We start from the raw sequence: 18386 nt of genomic DNA on the forward strand, positions 1-18386 counted from the left end.
CGCACGGGCAAAGTTTTCTTGGCAATATTTCGGCATGCTCTGGATGTGGCCAGAAGGCGAACGACCCGCTTAAGGATTAGTTCGTGGAAGGACTCTATCGCTTCTGGCTATGGCTCAAGTGGTTATATTAGGTTTTCTGGATCTTTAATTGAAGTTAAGCGGCAAGTTGATGTCAAGTTGTGCCCCTCCACCTGTCACCACCGTCCCTCGGCCCAGCGCAACTCTCCACGGCTGCTTAGCCTATATAATATTCTGATTCTTAGTTAGTATTGCTCTCCAGTCCCCCACCAATCTCCATTTTAATGCGCTTTGCCTGAACCTCGGCCAACCGCCCGCCCGCCCCTGCAAATGCCGAATGCCGCTGAGACTCATTAAAAGGCGGACTGGGAACTGGGAACTGGGCCTGATGCTGGGGCTCTCTCATTAAGCGGCTAAGGATTTCTGTTCTCTTTTTTTTTCTGTGTGCCTTCTAAATGTGAATGAACTAGCACCTGGCATTGGGCGTGGATGTGGCCCGTAGAGGGTTATGGGGGTCAAGAGTCGATTGTGACTTATTTGTGGTGTATCCAAAATATCCGCATATCCGTTGCATTCGCTTTACCATTGACACAGCGGAAAGTGGAACCTGCGGTGGATTCCTTTTGCTGCTTTTGCACACTCAACTAATGCACAGTGTTGGACAACGTTTGCCCAACGTTCCCGTTTAACAGTTACTTAACTTAATTAAACATGAGCAAATGGCTTACACATCATAAACTCCGATGTGTGTGAGGGGAGGCCGAAGCCCAAGCCGAAGCCGAAGCCCAACTCCTTTCGGTTAACCCTTTTATTTGTATTAAATTCTTTATGCCCGTTCGTGTCCCTTTCAATTTAATCATCTACCCCAGGACTCCATCTCAATCTCCGTCTCCATTCTGCACTCCAGTTTTCACTCTCCAGTGCACCCCGCCCGCCCACGGGCCATTCTCTTCATTAAGCTTTCGCTTTATCAATTCACCACCAATTACCCAGCCTTTGGGGCTGCTCCTGCGGACTAACCGCAACTGTGACCGCATTTTAACTTCGACTCCAGCCACACGCAGCCAACGACTCAAACAGACCGCGTTCTCCCTCTCCCTTTGAAGGGTGCCCGAATGGTCGCCATGGCCGGTGAAGTTTACTTTTCCCACTCTTCCACTCTGCCACTGCCACACCCAGCACTTGTGACTTGTGGCACATGGCTGCTCTCTGACTCCGTTGCGTCCTTTAATGGTTTTTGCTGTCACTTTTTACTTCTTTTTAATATCCTTTGGGAGGGTTTGCCATGGCAAGAAGTCCGCCCACAGAGCCTTCCCGTTTGCCAGCTTCCGATCCGATACGATCCGATCACTCCGATATCACTTAGTTCCCCATACAAATTATCCTCCACTGCAAGGACTCTCTCTCTCTCTCTCTCTATATACGGAACTCATTTTGCTTCTTAATTTTTTCTTTTTGTATTTTTTGTTTTGGTTTTTTTTTGTGGTTTTTCCATTATCCTTTGACACTCTTTCTTGACGTTGCTTGTCTTTTTGTTTTGTTTGCTTTCTGCTTTCTCTTTTTTGTGTGCTTTTCTGTGGCTCTTCTGCGTCTGCCTCCACTCGTCTCGCTTATGTTTCGCTTACTTTTCAGCAGATTTTTATTTATTTATGAGCAACTTGACTTTAATTAATATATTTATCGCTTCAATAATTCGCATACAACTTTTTGAGTGGCACACCCCACCCCACACCCCCCAGCCCACCACTTGCCGCACTCTGGGACTTCTCTTTCAACTCAATTACAGCTGCCACTCTTTTTGCTCTCTCCCACTCTCTCCCACTCTCTCCCACTCTCTGTCTCTGTCTCCCCGCCACTCTGTGCCTCATCCTTTATCTCATCTTCTCTTTCTTTCATTTAATTTGGAGTTTTGATTGGAGTTTCCCTTCAGCTGCTTCGCTCTTTGCCTCTCCCCTGATTGTTTTCAACTAAATGCAATAATGAGCCAGCCTAATGCCTGCCATTGCCCCCCCTCCCATACAACCATCCAACCAACAACCCAACTGTCCCACTCCCTAAACACCTTTAGAAGTTTTGGATTGTTAGCCCTGCCCCTCGCTGGGGGATGCTGCTGCTGCTGCTCCTCCTCCTGCTGCTGCCAGTGCGCTTTGCGGCCTTTCAAGTTTGCTCATTAGAAAATCTTTCGCAGTTATTCGCATTGTGTGTGTGTGTGTGTGTGTGTGTGTCTTTCATTGCCCGGCGTAAAACTTGCGCCGGGCACTGTAAATTATATTCCGTCGAGTGTCAGTTGCCTGTTATCCAAGGGGCAGCACTCTCTTTCTCTCCCTCTCTCCCGCCTGGCGTGTGTTGTGCATAAAAATGTCAAAAAGAGGAGGACGGCGGACGGCGGACAAGACAAGTTTTCCAAAGTCTGGCATAATAACCCGTACCCGTGCCCGTGGCCCAGCTAAGAGACTCGACTCTGCTTGTCAAAGTCCCCACTTGAAACGGCAGTCAATTAGGCACAGAAGAGACTTGTCCAACACCTGCCCTGCTGCCTGCTGCCTGTTGCCTGCTGCCTGTTCCCTGCGCCTGGCTCTGTTCCGTCCTCCTTCATTTTCTCGTAAAATTATGCGCACTTTGCATTTACATTTTGCGGTTTTTTGGCCAAATTCGAATGGGGAAAAACAGGCCGGCAGCAGCCAGCTTGAGACCTGGACAAAAGCGAGGCTTTTGCTGACTTATTTACTTAGTTAACTGAACGTTAAATGTTGGGCAAAGAAGCGAAATCATTTTTTGTCTTAAGCGCAAATGAATCACTTAAGTTGAGGACAGCAATCATAACAAATACGGATAACAGTGTTGCAGGCAGGCAGGCAGGCAGGAGGCAGGAGGCAGCAGTGCCAGTGGCCAGACAGTATAGACTGAGACACACAAACAGCAATAGCAACAGCAAGAGAAAATTTTGAGAGTGGAGAGGAGATCCCTCGTTGTGGTTTGAATTGTTTTGTGGCTCAACTTTTCGCAGCCAAAACATTTTTGAAACAATGCTAAGACGGGGGTGGGGGATGTCCCCAACAAAAAAGAAAAATAAAAAAAATGTGAATTGTAGAAGGTGGCCTGAGGATTGATAAGGAGGTGGAGCAGGATGAGTGGCAGGAGCAGGCACTGGGCGTGGGCGTGGGCGGTGCTCGTGGCGCGTGTCTAATAGAAAAGCGATAAGAATTGTGGCCACTGCCACTGCCACTGCTACTGCTGCTGCTGTGGCGCCCGATAGGCAGCCAGGCGAACGCGCTTATTCCATGGAGAGTCATTCGGAAAAGGTCACCTAGCCAAGTCACTCCACAAATCCACAAAACAGTGGAAAGAAAGGTACGGCGGGCACGCGGCGATTGAAGGTCAAGGGTAGCTCTGAAAATAATGCAAAAATAGAAAGAGAAAGAGAACAAGAGCAGAAGAGGAGCAGCAGAGGAGGAGCAGCAGCAGAGCAGCGGAAAAGAAGCTGGCGTAAAAAATAAGCCAACTGAGACACGCCTCGCCAGTCACAGCCACAAGGAGCAGAGCGTCACAAAGGAGCGCCATGGTGGAGGCAGGTTGGTGGGTTGGAGGACTGGAGGGATGGCTGTAATATGATTAAAAGCACCTCATAATCGTGGTCAATGGTGGGGAGAAGGAGGCGGGCGATAAAGAGCAAAAAAACGAGAGAGACAACAACAGAAAGAGAGACAGAGAGAGAGGGAGAGAGAGAGGAGAGTGAGCGTAAAGTTTGGGCGCAAAAGGTGTGCAGCGATGCGATAAGTGAGAATGGAATAGAAATCGGAGTGCGGCAGCAGAGGCAAGAAATTAAATGGAAGGAAAAGAAAAAGATAAAAATAGTGGAGCTGGAAGAGAGCAGAAATAAAACCTGTGAGAAAGTAAATGGGGATGTGGACCACTAAAAGGGCGGAAAGAGAGAAAGATACACCTCCATATAACCTACTACTGGACAGGTGGACAGGACTCAGCGACAAACCGCAGAAGGTGAAAGCAGCTGCAAGAAGAAAATATATCAAAATAAGTTTTTAAATCATAAAATATTCCGAAAGCAGCCTGTCAAAATGGTTTCCCTGTCTCTCTGATCTCTCTCTCTCTCCCTCTCTCTCTCTCTGTCTGTCTGTCCCCTCTGCTCTTTTATTTTGTTGTCTTTGTTGCTTCTGCCCACTTTTGCCCACTGTCTTTGTTCATATTTCAGGCGCATAATTAACGCGATTCGCATTAATTGCGCTTTCTTGTGAGGCGATTTTCTTGCGCTGCTCCTTGAAGGCTGAGCTTATTTCACTTCTTCCCCACAGAGAAAGAGAGGCAAAGAGTGAGAGAGATAGAGAGAGAGAGATAGAGAGAGAGAGAGAAAGAGAGCGGAAATGGAGAGCAGAACTCACTGCTGGGCAAGCCGGTTTGCAAAATCCCCCACCATAAAAACTGATACAAATGATATCCGGGTGCACACAGAAACAGGGGGAAACACACACGGTTGTGCCCTCCCCCTCCCCCTGGTTCATTGTTGAATGATGCATGTAGCTGTTTTGGGGCGCCACACACGGATCCCACGTTTTGTGGATCCCAAGCCGCAGCCCCGCAGCTGCCCCGTCGCTCTGCTAAGAAGCTGCAGGCACGCAAATACCGCAATGGAAGCGCAAAGCGGCAAGCGGCAAGCGGACGAGGTGTAAAATCGTGTTTGAGCATCCAGCGGATTCATCGAGTGGGTGGCGGGCGTACAGTGAAGACTGCCTGTAACAGAATCAATTTGCAGCATAAGCCACGTGCCCACACACACAGCAGCTACCGCATACAGACATAGAATCGAGTGAGTGAGAGAGAGAGAGAGAACGGACATGGACAGAGTTGCAATTTATATTTGATTCGTAGCCCTATGGTTGGGAGGGGTGGGGGGTTGTGGGTTAGTCGATTAGTTGCCGCAGCAACAAAATGCCACACACACGCTTTCTGCCACCTTCATCATGCCACACAACAAATAGCACACACCTCTGCCGCTGCCGCTGCCTCTCCCGCTGCCTCTGCAACTGCTTCTTCCTCTGCCGCTGCCTCATTCAGCTGCCTGTCTGCCCTGCCTGCCCGTTACGGCAAGCGTATCAATTTGATCATGCGTATCCTTTCTCTTTCTCTTGCTCTGCCACCCACCCACACACCCTCTTTCTCTTTCGCTTTTTCTACCCCCCAGCCCCACCCGCTCGCGCCACACGCTTTTAGCCAACGTTTTCCATGTGTGTGCGCTAAATGCCTCAAATTGAAATATGGTTTTCGATTTTCAGTTTATATGCAGCCATCTATAACCAAAACCGAAACCATCTACTCACATGCATACACACACACACACACACACACACACACATCTATGTTAGTTCCATTCTCTGTCTCGTGTGTGTGTGTGTGTATATTTGTATTATTTTATCATCGTTTCGTTTACTTTTCAAATTTCAAGTCGTTTGCGGAGAGAATCAGAAACGAGGTACAGCACCACCCGCGAACCCGCGAACCCGAACCGAACCCTTGTTCCAGTTGAGCGATTGCCATCGAACTTTGCTATCGAATCATCAACCCAAGCCAACCCAATCCACATAGGTACTATAGGTGGGGTAGGGGCGCTGCTCTGCTCTGGATGGGATGCTCAAATTGATTGGGTTGGCTATTGTGGGCAGAATGTGTAGAATGTGTAGAATGGGTTGGGTGTTGGTGCAGAAAGATGATAAAGTTATCGACTACAGGGAGCTATCGAATGGAGAATTGACTTCAAATAAAGGCATACTATCGAGAAGGCAAGTCGAGGGCATGCAGAATGGTGGCAGGATATTTGCATGTCCCTACGCAGTAAGCAGGAAACGCATTAATTGCATTTCTCTGCATGATTTTAGTTTTCAGTTATCGAATTTAGATGGAAAATCAACCCAAAGAAACGCTGCTATATAAATTGAACTGGAATGTCGCTTCTTGGCTATCGCATGATCGTTGATCTTTGGGGGCTATTTTCTGTTTATAGTCCAATACATATTGGGTGTGTGTTGAGTTTTTTTTTTTATCGAGGAAGGGCTTAGTCTTGAGCAGGCACACAACACACACTCCCAAATGCGAGGGCAATACATTGTCATACCAAATCATACAATTGGTCAGAAGCCATCTAAGCCATCCTTATACAACAAAAAATAATACAAAAAAAAAACACATACAATATTTTTCTTTTTAAACCGATTTCTTTCTTTTCTCGCTCTGTTTGTGCCGCTTGCTGACACATTTTGCCATTCACTTTTCACGCTCACCCACACAGCGGAAAAGAGCTTTTCACACACGCCTCTGCGTGTGTGTGTGTGTTTGTGTGTGTGTCTCTGTGCCAGATGCGCGTGAAAATAAAGCGAAAAATTGCATGCCTCAACCATAGCCACCCACCACCCTTTTGCCAATTTCCTTTCATCACATTTTTGGTTAGCTTTTGATACCCGATATTTGCCTAGAATAAAAAAGGGTACATGTACATTTTTTATGCCTGTAAATGTGCAATATTATCCATTACGAGCATGTAACAGCCAAATGGGAGGCATTTCCGACTATATAGAGCATATAGAAATTTTCATATTTCATTAGCCTGATGCTAGTGGCGGTTAAGACATATCCATTTGCCCATTCCGTCTGCATAAAAGTCGCTTCTAATTGGAAAAAATTTTTCATATTTTATCAAAGAAAAAAAATGGTTTTTTTTTTTTTTTGTGTGGCATGGAAACCATATTAATATATAGTATTCCTTTTGATTCGATGGCTTCCTAATATGTATGCCGGGTATCCCCTACTTGTTTCGACATTTTTTTTTTTTTTTTTTTTTTTTATTTTTTATTTTGGGGTTTCTGCTTTATAGACTTTTCGATTTGTGTGTAGCATCTGTGTGTGTCTCTTTGTGTGCCTGTGTGTGTGTGTGTTTCTCTTTATGTGCCTGTGTGTGCGTGTCTCTTTGTGTGCCTGTGTGTGTATGTGTTTGTCGACCATGTCGGTTTTAGTTGCCAATAGACGGCTTAGCTAAATTTGCATTTATTGTTAAAATGTTTCATTTCATTTATTTGGCCCCAAAAAAAAAAAAATACCACCAGCGAAAAAAAACGAAATCCATGCAAAAGTGTTAGTTGATCTGTCTTTGTGTGTGTGTGTGTGTGTGTGTGTGTGTGGGTGTGTGTGTGCGGCGTGCGTGTTTTTGTTTGTATGTCAATTCAGCTGTGGTTTGGTTAGAAGACTGGATGGATGTGGCATGAAAGTGAGGCAGGGAGAGAGCAGAGTGGCGTGGCTTTGGTTAGAAGAGAGCATGCATAGAAGAGGGGGCATGTGGAAGGGACAGAGGCTTAGATCGGCATGGGGATGGGGTCACTGGTGGGTAGAGTATGGAGTGGTTCGGTCTATTGGTTTTTTGGCTTTGGATTATGACAAAAAATTTCGGTACCAGTGTGAAATGGCATTACAGGGGCAAGGGGTAAGGGCTGGGCGCAGATGGCAGCATCCCTGGAAAATGAGTGGCAGGATGGAAGAGTTTTGTATGTTGGGTGCACTTTTGACTTTTTCCCTCGCATTTTTAGTTGTTGTTGTAACTTTAGTGAGTGATTGAAGTTGATTTACTTTTGGTATATTTTTTGGTATTTTATGTGGTACCATCCAAAGCCATCCAAAGCCAACCAAAGCCATCAAAGCCATCGACATCTGCTGCGTCATTCTGTTCTCTATTTATTGTGGCGGAGATTAAGTTGTGTTGGGAGTGGATATGGTTAGGTTGAGCTGGATTGTGTGGGCTGGCTGGATGGCATGGGATGGGATGGGATTGGTTATTTATATGTGAGGATAGACATTCGAATAATAAAGGTGTGGCAGGCAAAGGATTGAGCGGACATTGGGATACTTCAGGGTAAATATTTTAGGTGACAGAAGAACTCAACTCAGAGTAGAATAGATCTAGCTCCTATTTAGTGTTTGAACCTCCAAGATCTCCCTGGTGTCTCTTAGCTGTAGTTGGAGTTCAGCCATTCAATGTGGTAAATGATAAATTTGGAACGCCATTGGCTTCTGCTGAGTGTAGTTGCTGGGGAGTCGTGAGGTTTCGTTTCGTCATATTGAAAGTGATTCATCAGTGGTTCAAGCGGCTCAAGTTGTATGGCATCTGACATCTGAGTTCTGAGATGCTTCTTTCCAATCAAATCAGCCAAAAAACTTGCTCTCCTGTGGGTGCTCCAAATATATTTATTTTTTGTGTTGCTATTCGTCTGCCACAATCAATGTGTCCAATTACGTTCTCAGTTTTTAGGTTAACTTCCAGCTGACTTGATCTCCCAGCAAGTTCTTTGGTTGGGTTCTGTCCGTCCCCGCGCGCAGGCAGCTGCTGCTTGCAGCTCTCCGCGAATCTGCCCCTGCCACTGCCGCTGCCTCTGCCACTGCCTCTCTGCCGCTGCCACTGCCTCTCTGCCTCTCGTCAGAATGTGGTATAACTCAATTCCAGCTTAAACAACAAACCGAATTGGAACGAAACGAAGTGAGCTGGAAACGAAACCCAAAGTGCAATTATACCCAAAAAAAAAAATAAATATATATAAAAACACAAACAGAGAAGGAGGCCAGCCGCCAGTCGCTACAAAAAAACGAAAAGGGGGGGAAAACAAAAATGAAGCTGCAGAGCTGACGGAGAGCGGGTAACACAAGTCCGAAAGAGAAGCTGCGTCAACACGTGACTGACAGGCCAGAAATAAACAAAATGTAGCATACTTTTGAGCGTTGAGCTCTTTGTGCCAAATCCCGCAGCATGCTTTTTGGCCAGCCAGGGGGCATGGCATGGCACGGAATTCGGCAGCCAACCCACAAGTGGCACTCCACACTGCAGACCCTGCCTGCCTGCCTGCCTGGTGGTTGGGTCCATTTAAAAAGGCATTTTCCATTGCATTTTCATTCATCGCCCGTAATTGTGGTGTAAAAACGAACTCCGTGGAGAAGCCAGAGCTGAAGCTGGGAAGCCACGGAGCCGGGGAGCGGGGAGCGGGCGAGCACTGAAAGGCAAATGGCAATAACTGTCATTTCGTAGCGACCTACTAAATTTCCTCAGTCCCAGCTTCAGCTCGAAGCCTCAAATGAAAATTGCTGACCTCTGCCCAAAAAAAAAAAAAAAGAAGAAAAAGAAGCAGCCTCACCACAAAGAGCCTAGCAGCACGTTTACTCCAGGGTAGGGGTAGGTGGTGGGTATTCCTGCCACACACACACACACACACGTGCAACAATCGTAATGGTCGGTGGAGGGGGGTAGGGGCAATGCATAATTTGTTATCTAAATTCAGGTTGTCTATCGCAGTGCCTGGCAATGCCATACTGATTAAATTTTCTCCCCTCACACGCCTTTCATGCATGTGAGATGGGAGACACGCAGGGCCCGACAGGGCTCGACAGGACTCGAGACTTGCATTGAAAATAAAAACCTCCGGCTCCTTAACACGTTTCATGGCATTGAATGGAGGAACGTGCTGTGTGCTGGCAACATATGAGAGCAGAGCAGGGCAGAGCAGAGCAGGGCAGAGCAGGGCAGAGCAGAGCAGGGCTGAGCAGAGAAGGCGTAGGCACTGTCCGTGCCAGGCCAACCCATTCTGCCCTGTCACACAGTGGTCTGTGTTCTAACCAAAAAGGTGTCTGAATCTGAGAAGAATTTATGGCCGAAGAATCGCCAGAATGTTGCTTATGCGGTGAATGCCAAATATATATTCGAATTTCGAACCCAGCATTGAGAGCATTGACGACGGTCCCAGATCTTGCTCGCCCTAAATCTACCCCCTAATTTTGCATTTAAATTCCAATTTAGCAAGCATTTTCAATTGCGGTTTGTCATTCGATTGTGCTCTTGTCATACTGTGCGGCATCATTTTGGGGTTCTCGGTGTCGGTTTCGGTGTGGGTTTCGGTATCGGTTTCCCTCCCGTACAGACTTAGAATGGGGGAGCTCCCTGGGTTTCGTTTCTCAGTTTCGTACTCGAGGGCCATGTAATTTCAAGTGGCGCTGGCATTGCCTGCCGTCTGCCACTGGCAGCAGGACGAGCAGTACGATCGACGGTCGACTGCTTGTTTATGCATTTCCAGCGGCGCCCCAAGAAGCAACAGTCGCCGCATCCTCTCCGACGCCTCCCATCCACAGTGCGAGGCCACGTACTTCATTCGCTCTCGATGATGCAAAAGATTACCAAGTTGTTGGCATGTGGATGTGCTACGACGTACAACAACAACAACAAAAAAAGGGAAAAAATAAAATAAAATAAACTTGGCTCTATGCTTGTGGGTCATTATGCAGGCCCATGACCGGCCCGACCCTAGTCCCCATTCCCAACCGCATTCGTATCCATTTTTGGTGGCCACAGACCATCAGAGAGACCAGCGGCCTGACAGCCTCAGCCTCAGCCACAGCCACAGCCGCAGCCGCAGCATCAGGCGCAGTTATGCCCAATGTCCGATGAACGATGTACGATCTATGTGTATGTGTCTGTGTATGTGCTTGCTTTTTTTTTTTGGGTGCGAGTTGAGGGGCCAAAAGATTTATTTATTGCGGTTTTTAAGCTCCCATCTCCCGAGACTTCATTTGTAAAGGGCGTGCGCCTGAAGTGGGACTGGCAATCAAATTCAGCACGACTTCATCGCACTTCGTTGCCGGACTGCGGGCATCACGCATTCGATATAAGCATGATGGATAAATTGAAATGCTACGACCATGGATTGAGTACAGATAGAAAAGTTCGCCCAAACTTGCCAATGCAAAGAGTAGAGAGTGATTTTTGGTTTAGTAACAAGCGAAAGAGTGAATGAAGCATTAGAAAGGATCTTAAACGACGTAAGCTGTGTCCGAGGTAATGGCTTGTGGCACAAGCATTAAGCTCAAGTTCGTATTCTCTTTAATGAAATAGAATAGAAAAAGAGGAAGCAAGTCATACAAATGTAAGCTGCCAATTACTGCCACCAGAAATCACTTTTGAAACGAGAAACGAGTATTTTTTTTGGCTGTACAATTTTGCCGTAATGTACAAGTAGCGAGTAATCTTCTTAGCAGCGAAAGTTCTTTCGATTTGATACATAAGTGCAATGGTACTTACATTGTTATTGCCATAGCCGTTGCCATTGCCCGTTTCAAAATTGACAGCATTTGTTCATTATCTATTGGAAGCCTTTCTTTTCTCCATCGCTGCCCAGCTGCTATGCTGCATTCTACATTCTGCTGCCATTCTAACGCTCGTTCACGTGGTACTCGCTCTGAGTCCCCTGCTCATTGTGCGAAGTGCAGCACTCGAAACTTGTGAGTTTTTTAAGGGGCTAACAGCGAGTGCGATAGTGATGGCCAGACAGAGTGGAAAAGTCGAGAGTCGAGTGTCTAGAGTGAAATGTTTTTTGGTGCCTAATGGTTGCTGGCTTGCTGGTTTTGCTGGTTGTTGTGTGTCGCTTGTCCTTGTGCCAATCAGCGTTGCCTCCAGTCAGTGCCACTTGTGGCAGTTCATCTGTCCCTCCCCCCCACCATACACTGCGCCAGGCGCCCCATTTATTGTGTTTGTCTGTGTGTGGGTGTGTTGCACATTCTTGTAAGTGCATCAAAAATTCTTAGCAAAGAGGACTTGGTCTGTGTTTTCCTTTTTGATTTAGTTCTCATTCCCAGCGTTCTTTTGCCTTCGCTCCATGTTTATTTTCTTCTTACTTTACATTTTTCATGATTTACCCGTGCTGCATTTTTTTGCTCCTCTGCCTGTAGTATTTTCTTTCACATTTTTTTTTCTATATTTTTTTTTTTCGTTTTTTTTGGTATTTTACTTTCTGAACTGGTCTGACGCCGGCTATTTTCTTTCTTGCCACATTTTCATGTCGTTTGCTGTTTCTGTGTCTGTTTGGTTTTTATGTTTTGCACAACAAATTTTATGTTGGCTTGGACGTCTTGATCCGTCTCCTCCGTCCCCCCCCCCCACCCCCCCCCCCCCCCCCCCACACCCACACACACACACACACATACCTCTTCCCTGTCAAGGTTCCACATCCCACACACAGCCCACACACAGCCCACACACAGCCCACATCCCACTGGCTACGTGTGCCCTAGAAAAATGCAAAGAAAATTCCTCATTTGCTTTCTGTTGTTGGGGGGGTGGGGGGCTGCTGGCTGGGAGAAGCGGGCGAGTGGGTTTTCAATTGAATTTAGAGCTGCTCTCGGAGTGTCCTCTCTTCTCCCTCTCTCCTTTCTCGTCTGTATGTTGGGGCATTCAATCATGGCGAGGACTCAACATGACGAAAGTGTAGAGCCAAGGGGCAGCTCTGACTGATTTTTCTTGTACGTAATTCTCTGCTCATCCACTACCCTCGGCACTCATGCAAAAGGGTATACTCGCACATATCAGACATATCAAACATTATTCCCTTGCTGCATTCTTTGCACTTAAGATCCTTATAATGTATAAATTGTATCCACAAAAATGCATTGCGATTGGATAAAATAAACAGACATAGTGGAGCATCATAGTTTGGTATATCCTTCATTTATCGACTAATTCCTCTCGGGCATAGGGAGGGTATCTTGTTGTCTGAATGCCTTTTGCGGCTTTCCTATTTGTACTAGTCTGTATATCTGCTTCCCGTTTTTTTCAATTTATTTGCTTGCTATACAAAGCAACAACAGCTGTACACGTACACGTACACCCCTCCTTTAACCAATCTCTCCCCATTCCCATACCCATTGCCATTGCCATCTACAACTCCGATGCCCGTGCCCATTACTGGACTGCTGTCAGACGTGACTCTAAGTTTCACTTTGCAATGAAATTGTTTTTTTCCATTTCCATCTCGCCTCTTGGTTTATTTCAATGTCTGTCCTCTCATTCAACTATCCACCACACCCCGTCAGCCGCAACACTAATGGGTTAACTCGAGTTGGTTACAATCTAACCCAAGGGCGCGTCGAGTGGGTTAAGCCTAAGCATTTGTCGGCCACACAGCCACAGGCCTGAGGCCCCAATGCTCCCTCCCATTCCCCCATTCCCGCATGCCTCATGCCCCAGCCAGGATCAAGTTTAGCCTGCTGTTGTCCAGCAAATTGTGAGGATTTTTGTGAGTTATTGTTTGGATCCATTTGCGGTAAGTGTGAATGCTCGGACCGAGCAGAAGCTGTCGGTAAAAAGGTAATAGGAGAATCTCACCTGGCATGGGTCTAATCAATTTGATAGTTTTTCCCACCTCTGAGCTTATTGGATTGGAATTCTTGTCCGCTTTGTGTGTGTGTGTGTGTGTGTGTGTGTGTTGTGGTGTGTTTGTGTTTAGTTGGGAAAAATGTTTTGCCTGAAATCGATTTATTTGTATTTAAAAGGTATTATTATTTTCTCGAGCCGGAGCTCGTACTCTGCTCGTTGCGTTTGCTGCGTTCTGTGCTACTCGTTGCTTTACTCTCCAGTTGATTTTGGTTTTGCTTTACTCGCTGGATTTAATTTACTCGGCAAATTCCCGCTATTCGTTGCTATCCATTCTTTATTCAGTACTAATCTTTCTATATGCATTAATTACCTTTCCTGCTCTGTTTTATTATCTCGCCATGATTATTTTACTTTTTTTGCGTTCGTGTCCCTTCTTCTTACACTGAGTCTACCCCCTGCTTCTATGCCCTCTGTGTATTTTCTCTGCTATTTTCTCTAACTACTTTTGTCTTGTTTGTTTCCCTTGCTTTATTTCACTGGAATTGTTTCTCCAACTATTTTTATCTCGTTATTTTTCCCTTGGAACTTTTCTTTCGCTATTTTCTCTCGCATATTTTTCCCAAAACTGTTCCCCTTTTTTTTTCTGTTCAGATTCAGTTGACTTGCATGTATGTGTATATAATACATTAGATCTCTTTATATCTGCCGCTATTCCGATATCATTCACTTTCTGCCTTCTCGCTATCATTCTCTCTCGTCAAATGTCACTTGTCTCACGCTACCGCTGTCGCTGCTCCCATTTCTCTAGGCTCCACACTCCACTCTCTGTTCTGTTCTCTGTTTTGCTTATAATGGACTTTGATTGGTTATCCCCTGTGTTTTCCACCTTTCCGCACTGATCAGTTTTCACAACCCTATCTTCCGGCCATCTTCTGGTTCTGGTTTCCCCACTCTCCTTTATGTCCTTTGCAATTTACTTTTTGCCCTTTGGCCAACTTTCAATTTGCTCCCCGCTGCCGCCGCCTCTGGCCATGGCACTGACTCTGGCTCCTCTTTTACACCTCCTCTTCCACTCCGGGTTGGTGGTTTTGCCTACACCCAACTCGTCATCGATCTGCCTGCCGACTGCCGCCTGCCGCCTGCACTTCCTCCGATCCGCTCGCTCTCTCTCACTCACTCTCCATCTCGCTCGCTTTGGGTTCGCCTTTGGCCATGCTCCAGTTTCTGTGCCATTTTCCCAATTGCTTTCTGTGTGGTTTTTCCCCCTTTTGTTGCTGCATTCAGTGCGGGCCGAATGCTGGATGCTTTTACCAAATCCTAGGCGTGATTTGCCGTTTAATTGTGCAGCAAGTTGCCAAAAACGCAATGAGTGAGAAATGGATATTTGGATATCTGACCTCTCTGTACCCCTATACCACTCCTTCGCCCTCGCCAGCGCCCTCTATCCCTGGCTCTTTCTCTTTCCCTTTCTCTGGCTTTGGGTAGTTCCGATTCTGCTTTTGCTTCTCTGTCTCGTTCTCGTTCACGTTCTAGCCCAGTGCCATTATGGTGCTGCACTTTTGTGGCTCTGTATGGCTTTTTTTTTTTTTTTTCAGTTTTTTTTTTTTTTGGCCCCTTCAACTGTGAATTCATGTCCTGGCCGGGGTCCTGCCATGTCAGTTTAGACACGAGAATCGTTTTTGGCGGCATGCGTGATTTGCCAGCTCCCCTTCTACCAGTCTCTCCATGTCTCTCGTTCTGGCCTCTGCACTCATCAATAAGCCAACAAACTTACAAAACAGTCTGCGAATAGTGGCCAAGGGGCCAGGCAGCAGGACAGGACATCAGGACAGGACAGCAGGGACCAGAAAGCATTACCATGGGACATGGGCCAGAGCTCGAAACAGGACAGACAGTGCTTTGCACTTAGGTGAGGGGTGATTGCCGCTCCATTTGATCCAACTCTACCCTATAAGCGAGGGGATTTCGGCTTCATTTGATGCAGCTCCCTCTCTCGCAGGGATTTCCTGACCTGCTCTCTGTGTACGACTACGTGCGCAAATCATTTTGAAAAATATCCATCAAAATTCCGCAAATAACTGCACGTGGCCTGTGTGAGTGTGTGTGTGCGTGTGAGTCACATGGATGTCCTGGAAAGTTACTTCGTTTCAATCAGGCATCATCTTTGGCACACAGCATTCATCTTTTACTTTTACTTGACCTGACAGCGGGTAATCCTGCTCTGGCTCTGTCAGGACTCCATCTTCATCTGCCCTTTCATCTGCATGTCTTATCCCCACTTCCAATGCCATCTTCTAGGACTTCTTGGGTGGGCTTCTTCTTCTTGAGGGCTCTTCTTGCATTTGATTAAGTGCTGGACGTCGTGTTTAGTGCGAGAGGATGCATACATACATACGTACATACATATGTACATATGTAGGTGTGGAAGCTGAACATGTGAACTTTCTCATTTGAGCTAATGATCCGTGTAATCTGCACCCAGAGCTTCTCCTGCGTGTGGTTGAGCGAGGAGCAGGGCAAGGGACCTCGACTTGGCTTGTCTGAGGGAAAAAGCTTCACATAATTGGCATAAGTTTGCACTTAAGTCAAAGGCAAACACATATTAAGAATACATATAAGAATACATATATACATACATGCATACATTTTACGTGTATATGTTTATATAATGTATACTCGTCTCAGTGGGAGCCACTCCTTGACGCCTGGTCTCGACTCGACTCGTATCGTCGCGTCTCGTCTCGTCTCACGGTAGATTTAACACACGGCAGAGAGCGTTCGATAAATGTCAGCAATTAAAAAGACGCAATGAATGTTGTAGCCTGCAAAAGGTGACAGAGAATCCATACCATACCCCCCGCCCCTCTCTCGTTGCCTGTCGCTCAATCTCTGTGCGTGGGCGTGGACTTGCCACGAAAGTGGGCGTCAAATAGCGCGGTAAACAGGTGTAATATTTAAATGCCACATCCGCCCACAGATCCACAGACCCACAGATACCCGCCATGTACCCACTCCAGGCACCCAAAGCACACAAACAAATATTGAATATTGTGAGGAATGCATGGAAACGGCGCGGAATGTGGCATCGGAGTCAACATTTGAGTGGGGCAAAACAAAAACAAAAACAAAAATAAAATAAAACGTGTCGAATGTCGAGTGTCGAGCGGGGCAATCTAGCCACGGGTTTGATCTATGTAGCTGGATAAAAGCCAACTGTAAACTTCAAAGGCAAATCCACCATAAATTCGAAATAAATTCACATGCAAAAATCCTTGGATTTATTTTTAATTTCATCACATAAAATATGTGTGAAATGTGTGTGTTGGTTGTGTCGGGTGTAATAACTGCATTCCTTGAAATACTCGTACAGAGAGCAGAGCCAGGGGCAAAAGCGGTAAAAGGAATTTGTGCAATAAAAAATGGAAATATTTCATGAATAGAAAATTTGTTTGTAAAATAAAACAATGCATTTGTCGGCTCGGGCTTCCTTCACTTTCAGTGGATTGGAATTCATGGAATGGAACTCAATTGACTGGAAACTGTCAAGCTGTCTGGCAGCCACAAATCGAGTAGGAATACCACACAACGAGAGCTGCCTATTGGTGTAATAATAATAATCGTAGACACAGGAACAGCAGACACTTATCAGCGAGCCTCCAATCACGATCGACACTTACAGCATTTATTTTTTGTTTTTTTTGGGCATTCTCGCGCATTCTCTTTGACACTTTTCGCTTGTGCGTCTGCAGGCCGACGATCGATGAACAAATCTCGGCACAATATGAGCAAAATGAGAACTAGGGCGCAAACCCATGCCATGAGCAGAAAACGGGTGGAATGGAACACTCTTGACTTGTCTTTGTCTCAACCAAATTATTTTTGTCTATTTATGTACGAAGGGAATTTATTAAATCTCATCCAGAGATTGATTTGTCATTGTCAGTTTGCCTCTTGTTCTGGTCTGTGGCCTTTTGCTGCTCCAAATGATTGATGGACATCTGGTGGAAAGTGGGAAGAGATAGCGAAGGGATGGCAAGGGGATGGGAAAGGGCGTCTCTGTGTGCAAATTGGCAGGATATTCGGGCAGTGGGGCGTATGCTAATGATGGGGTTGATGGGTTGATGGGGGTTGGTTTCCTTTGGTTTTTGCTGTTTGCTCAAATTGCAGATTTGTATTACTCCTGGCCCTGGCTTCTGGCTTGAGGTGCACCAAAAATATTTCAATATCAATTGCAACTTTTGCAATCTGCAGCAACATCTGTATCTACATAAATGTGTATCTCCATCTCCATCTGCAACTGCAACTGCAACTGCATCTGTGTGATGCTTAATATCAATTTCAATTGTGTGACCGACTGAGAGATGCAAATGCAGATGCAAATACAATTACCAATTAGCTCGGTTGATTTCTCGGATTCGGGTTGTTATTTCCATAAGCACACACACACACACACACACACATGCTGTGGACTGGTTGCCAAGAATTTCGCTTCACTTATCTGCAGGAAACTATCTGGACTGTGAACCAGATTAAAGGCTACCACAGCATACGAGTCCGACTGCGAGTATATGTGTCAGCAACAATTGAACATGTACCGGCCACAAATGTAAAAGGGACTACGAAGAACTGGGTAGGCTTGGGAAGGGGGGGAGCAGGCAGAACGTCGTGGATGGGTGGGCGCGCACCCTTGTGGAACGTGCTGCGATGTCTTCACATAATTAGCATTGAAGACGAGACGGCACAAAAATGCAAGTAATAAGCAAAAACAAACCCTGCCCCTAATTGAAGTGCCATTGGATAGGGCCAACACCCAACCCAAGGCCCACTGTGTGTGGGCTGCTGTGGCACGTGCTAAACAGAACAGTTGAAGCAACCAAACCAGACCAGACCCCAACCAACCAACCAACAGCAGCAGCGCCCCACCACCAGCACCAGCAGTCGTGTCGTGTCGGGGATAATTTGACAAGTTTTTGTGCTTTGGTGGCGCAATCTTTAATTTAAATGCCAGCCATCTCTTCACGTTTATCAGATTATTTGCGACAAGCACACAGAATCCACGTGAATATACTGCAATATATACGATACTCTATACATATGTATGTACATATGTATGGCGCCCAAAATGTATGTGTGATTAGCAGCTCACATGCCCACCTCCCCCCTCCCATTGCCACAAAGAACTGGG

The sequence above is a fragment of the Drosophila obscura genome, unplaced genomic scaffold (assembly GCF_018151105.1).
Source record: "Drosophila obscura isolate BZ-5 IFL unplaced genomic scaffold, ASM1815110v1 contig_165, whole genome shotgun sequence".
In the NCBI taxonomy this organism is placed as follows: Eukaryota; Metazoa; Arthropoda; class Insecta; order Diptera; family Drosophilidae; genus Drosophila; species Drosophila obscura.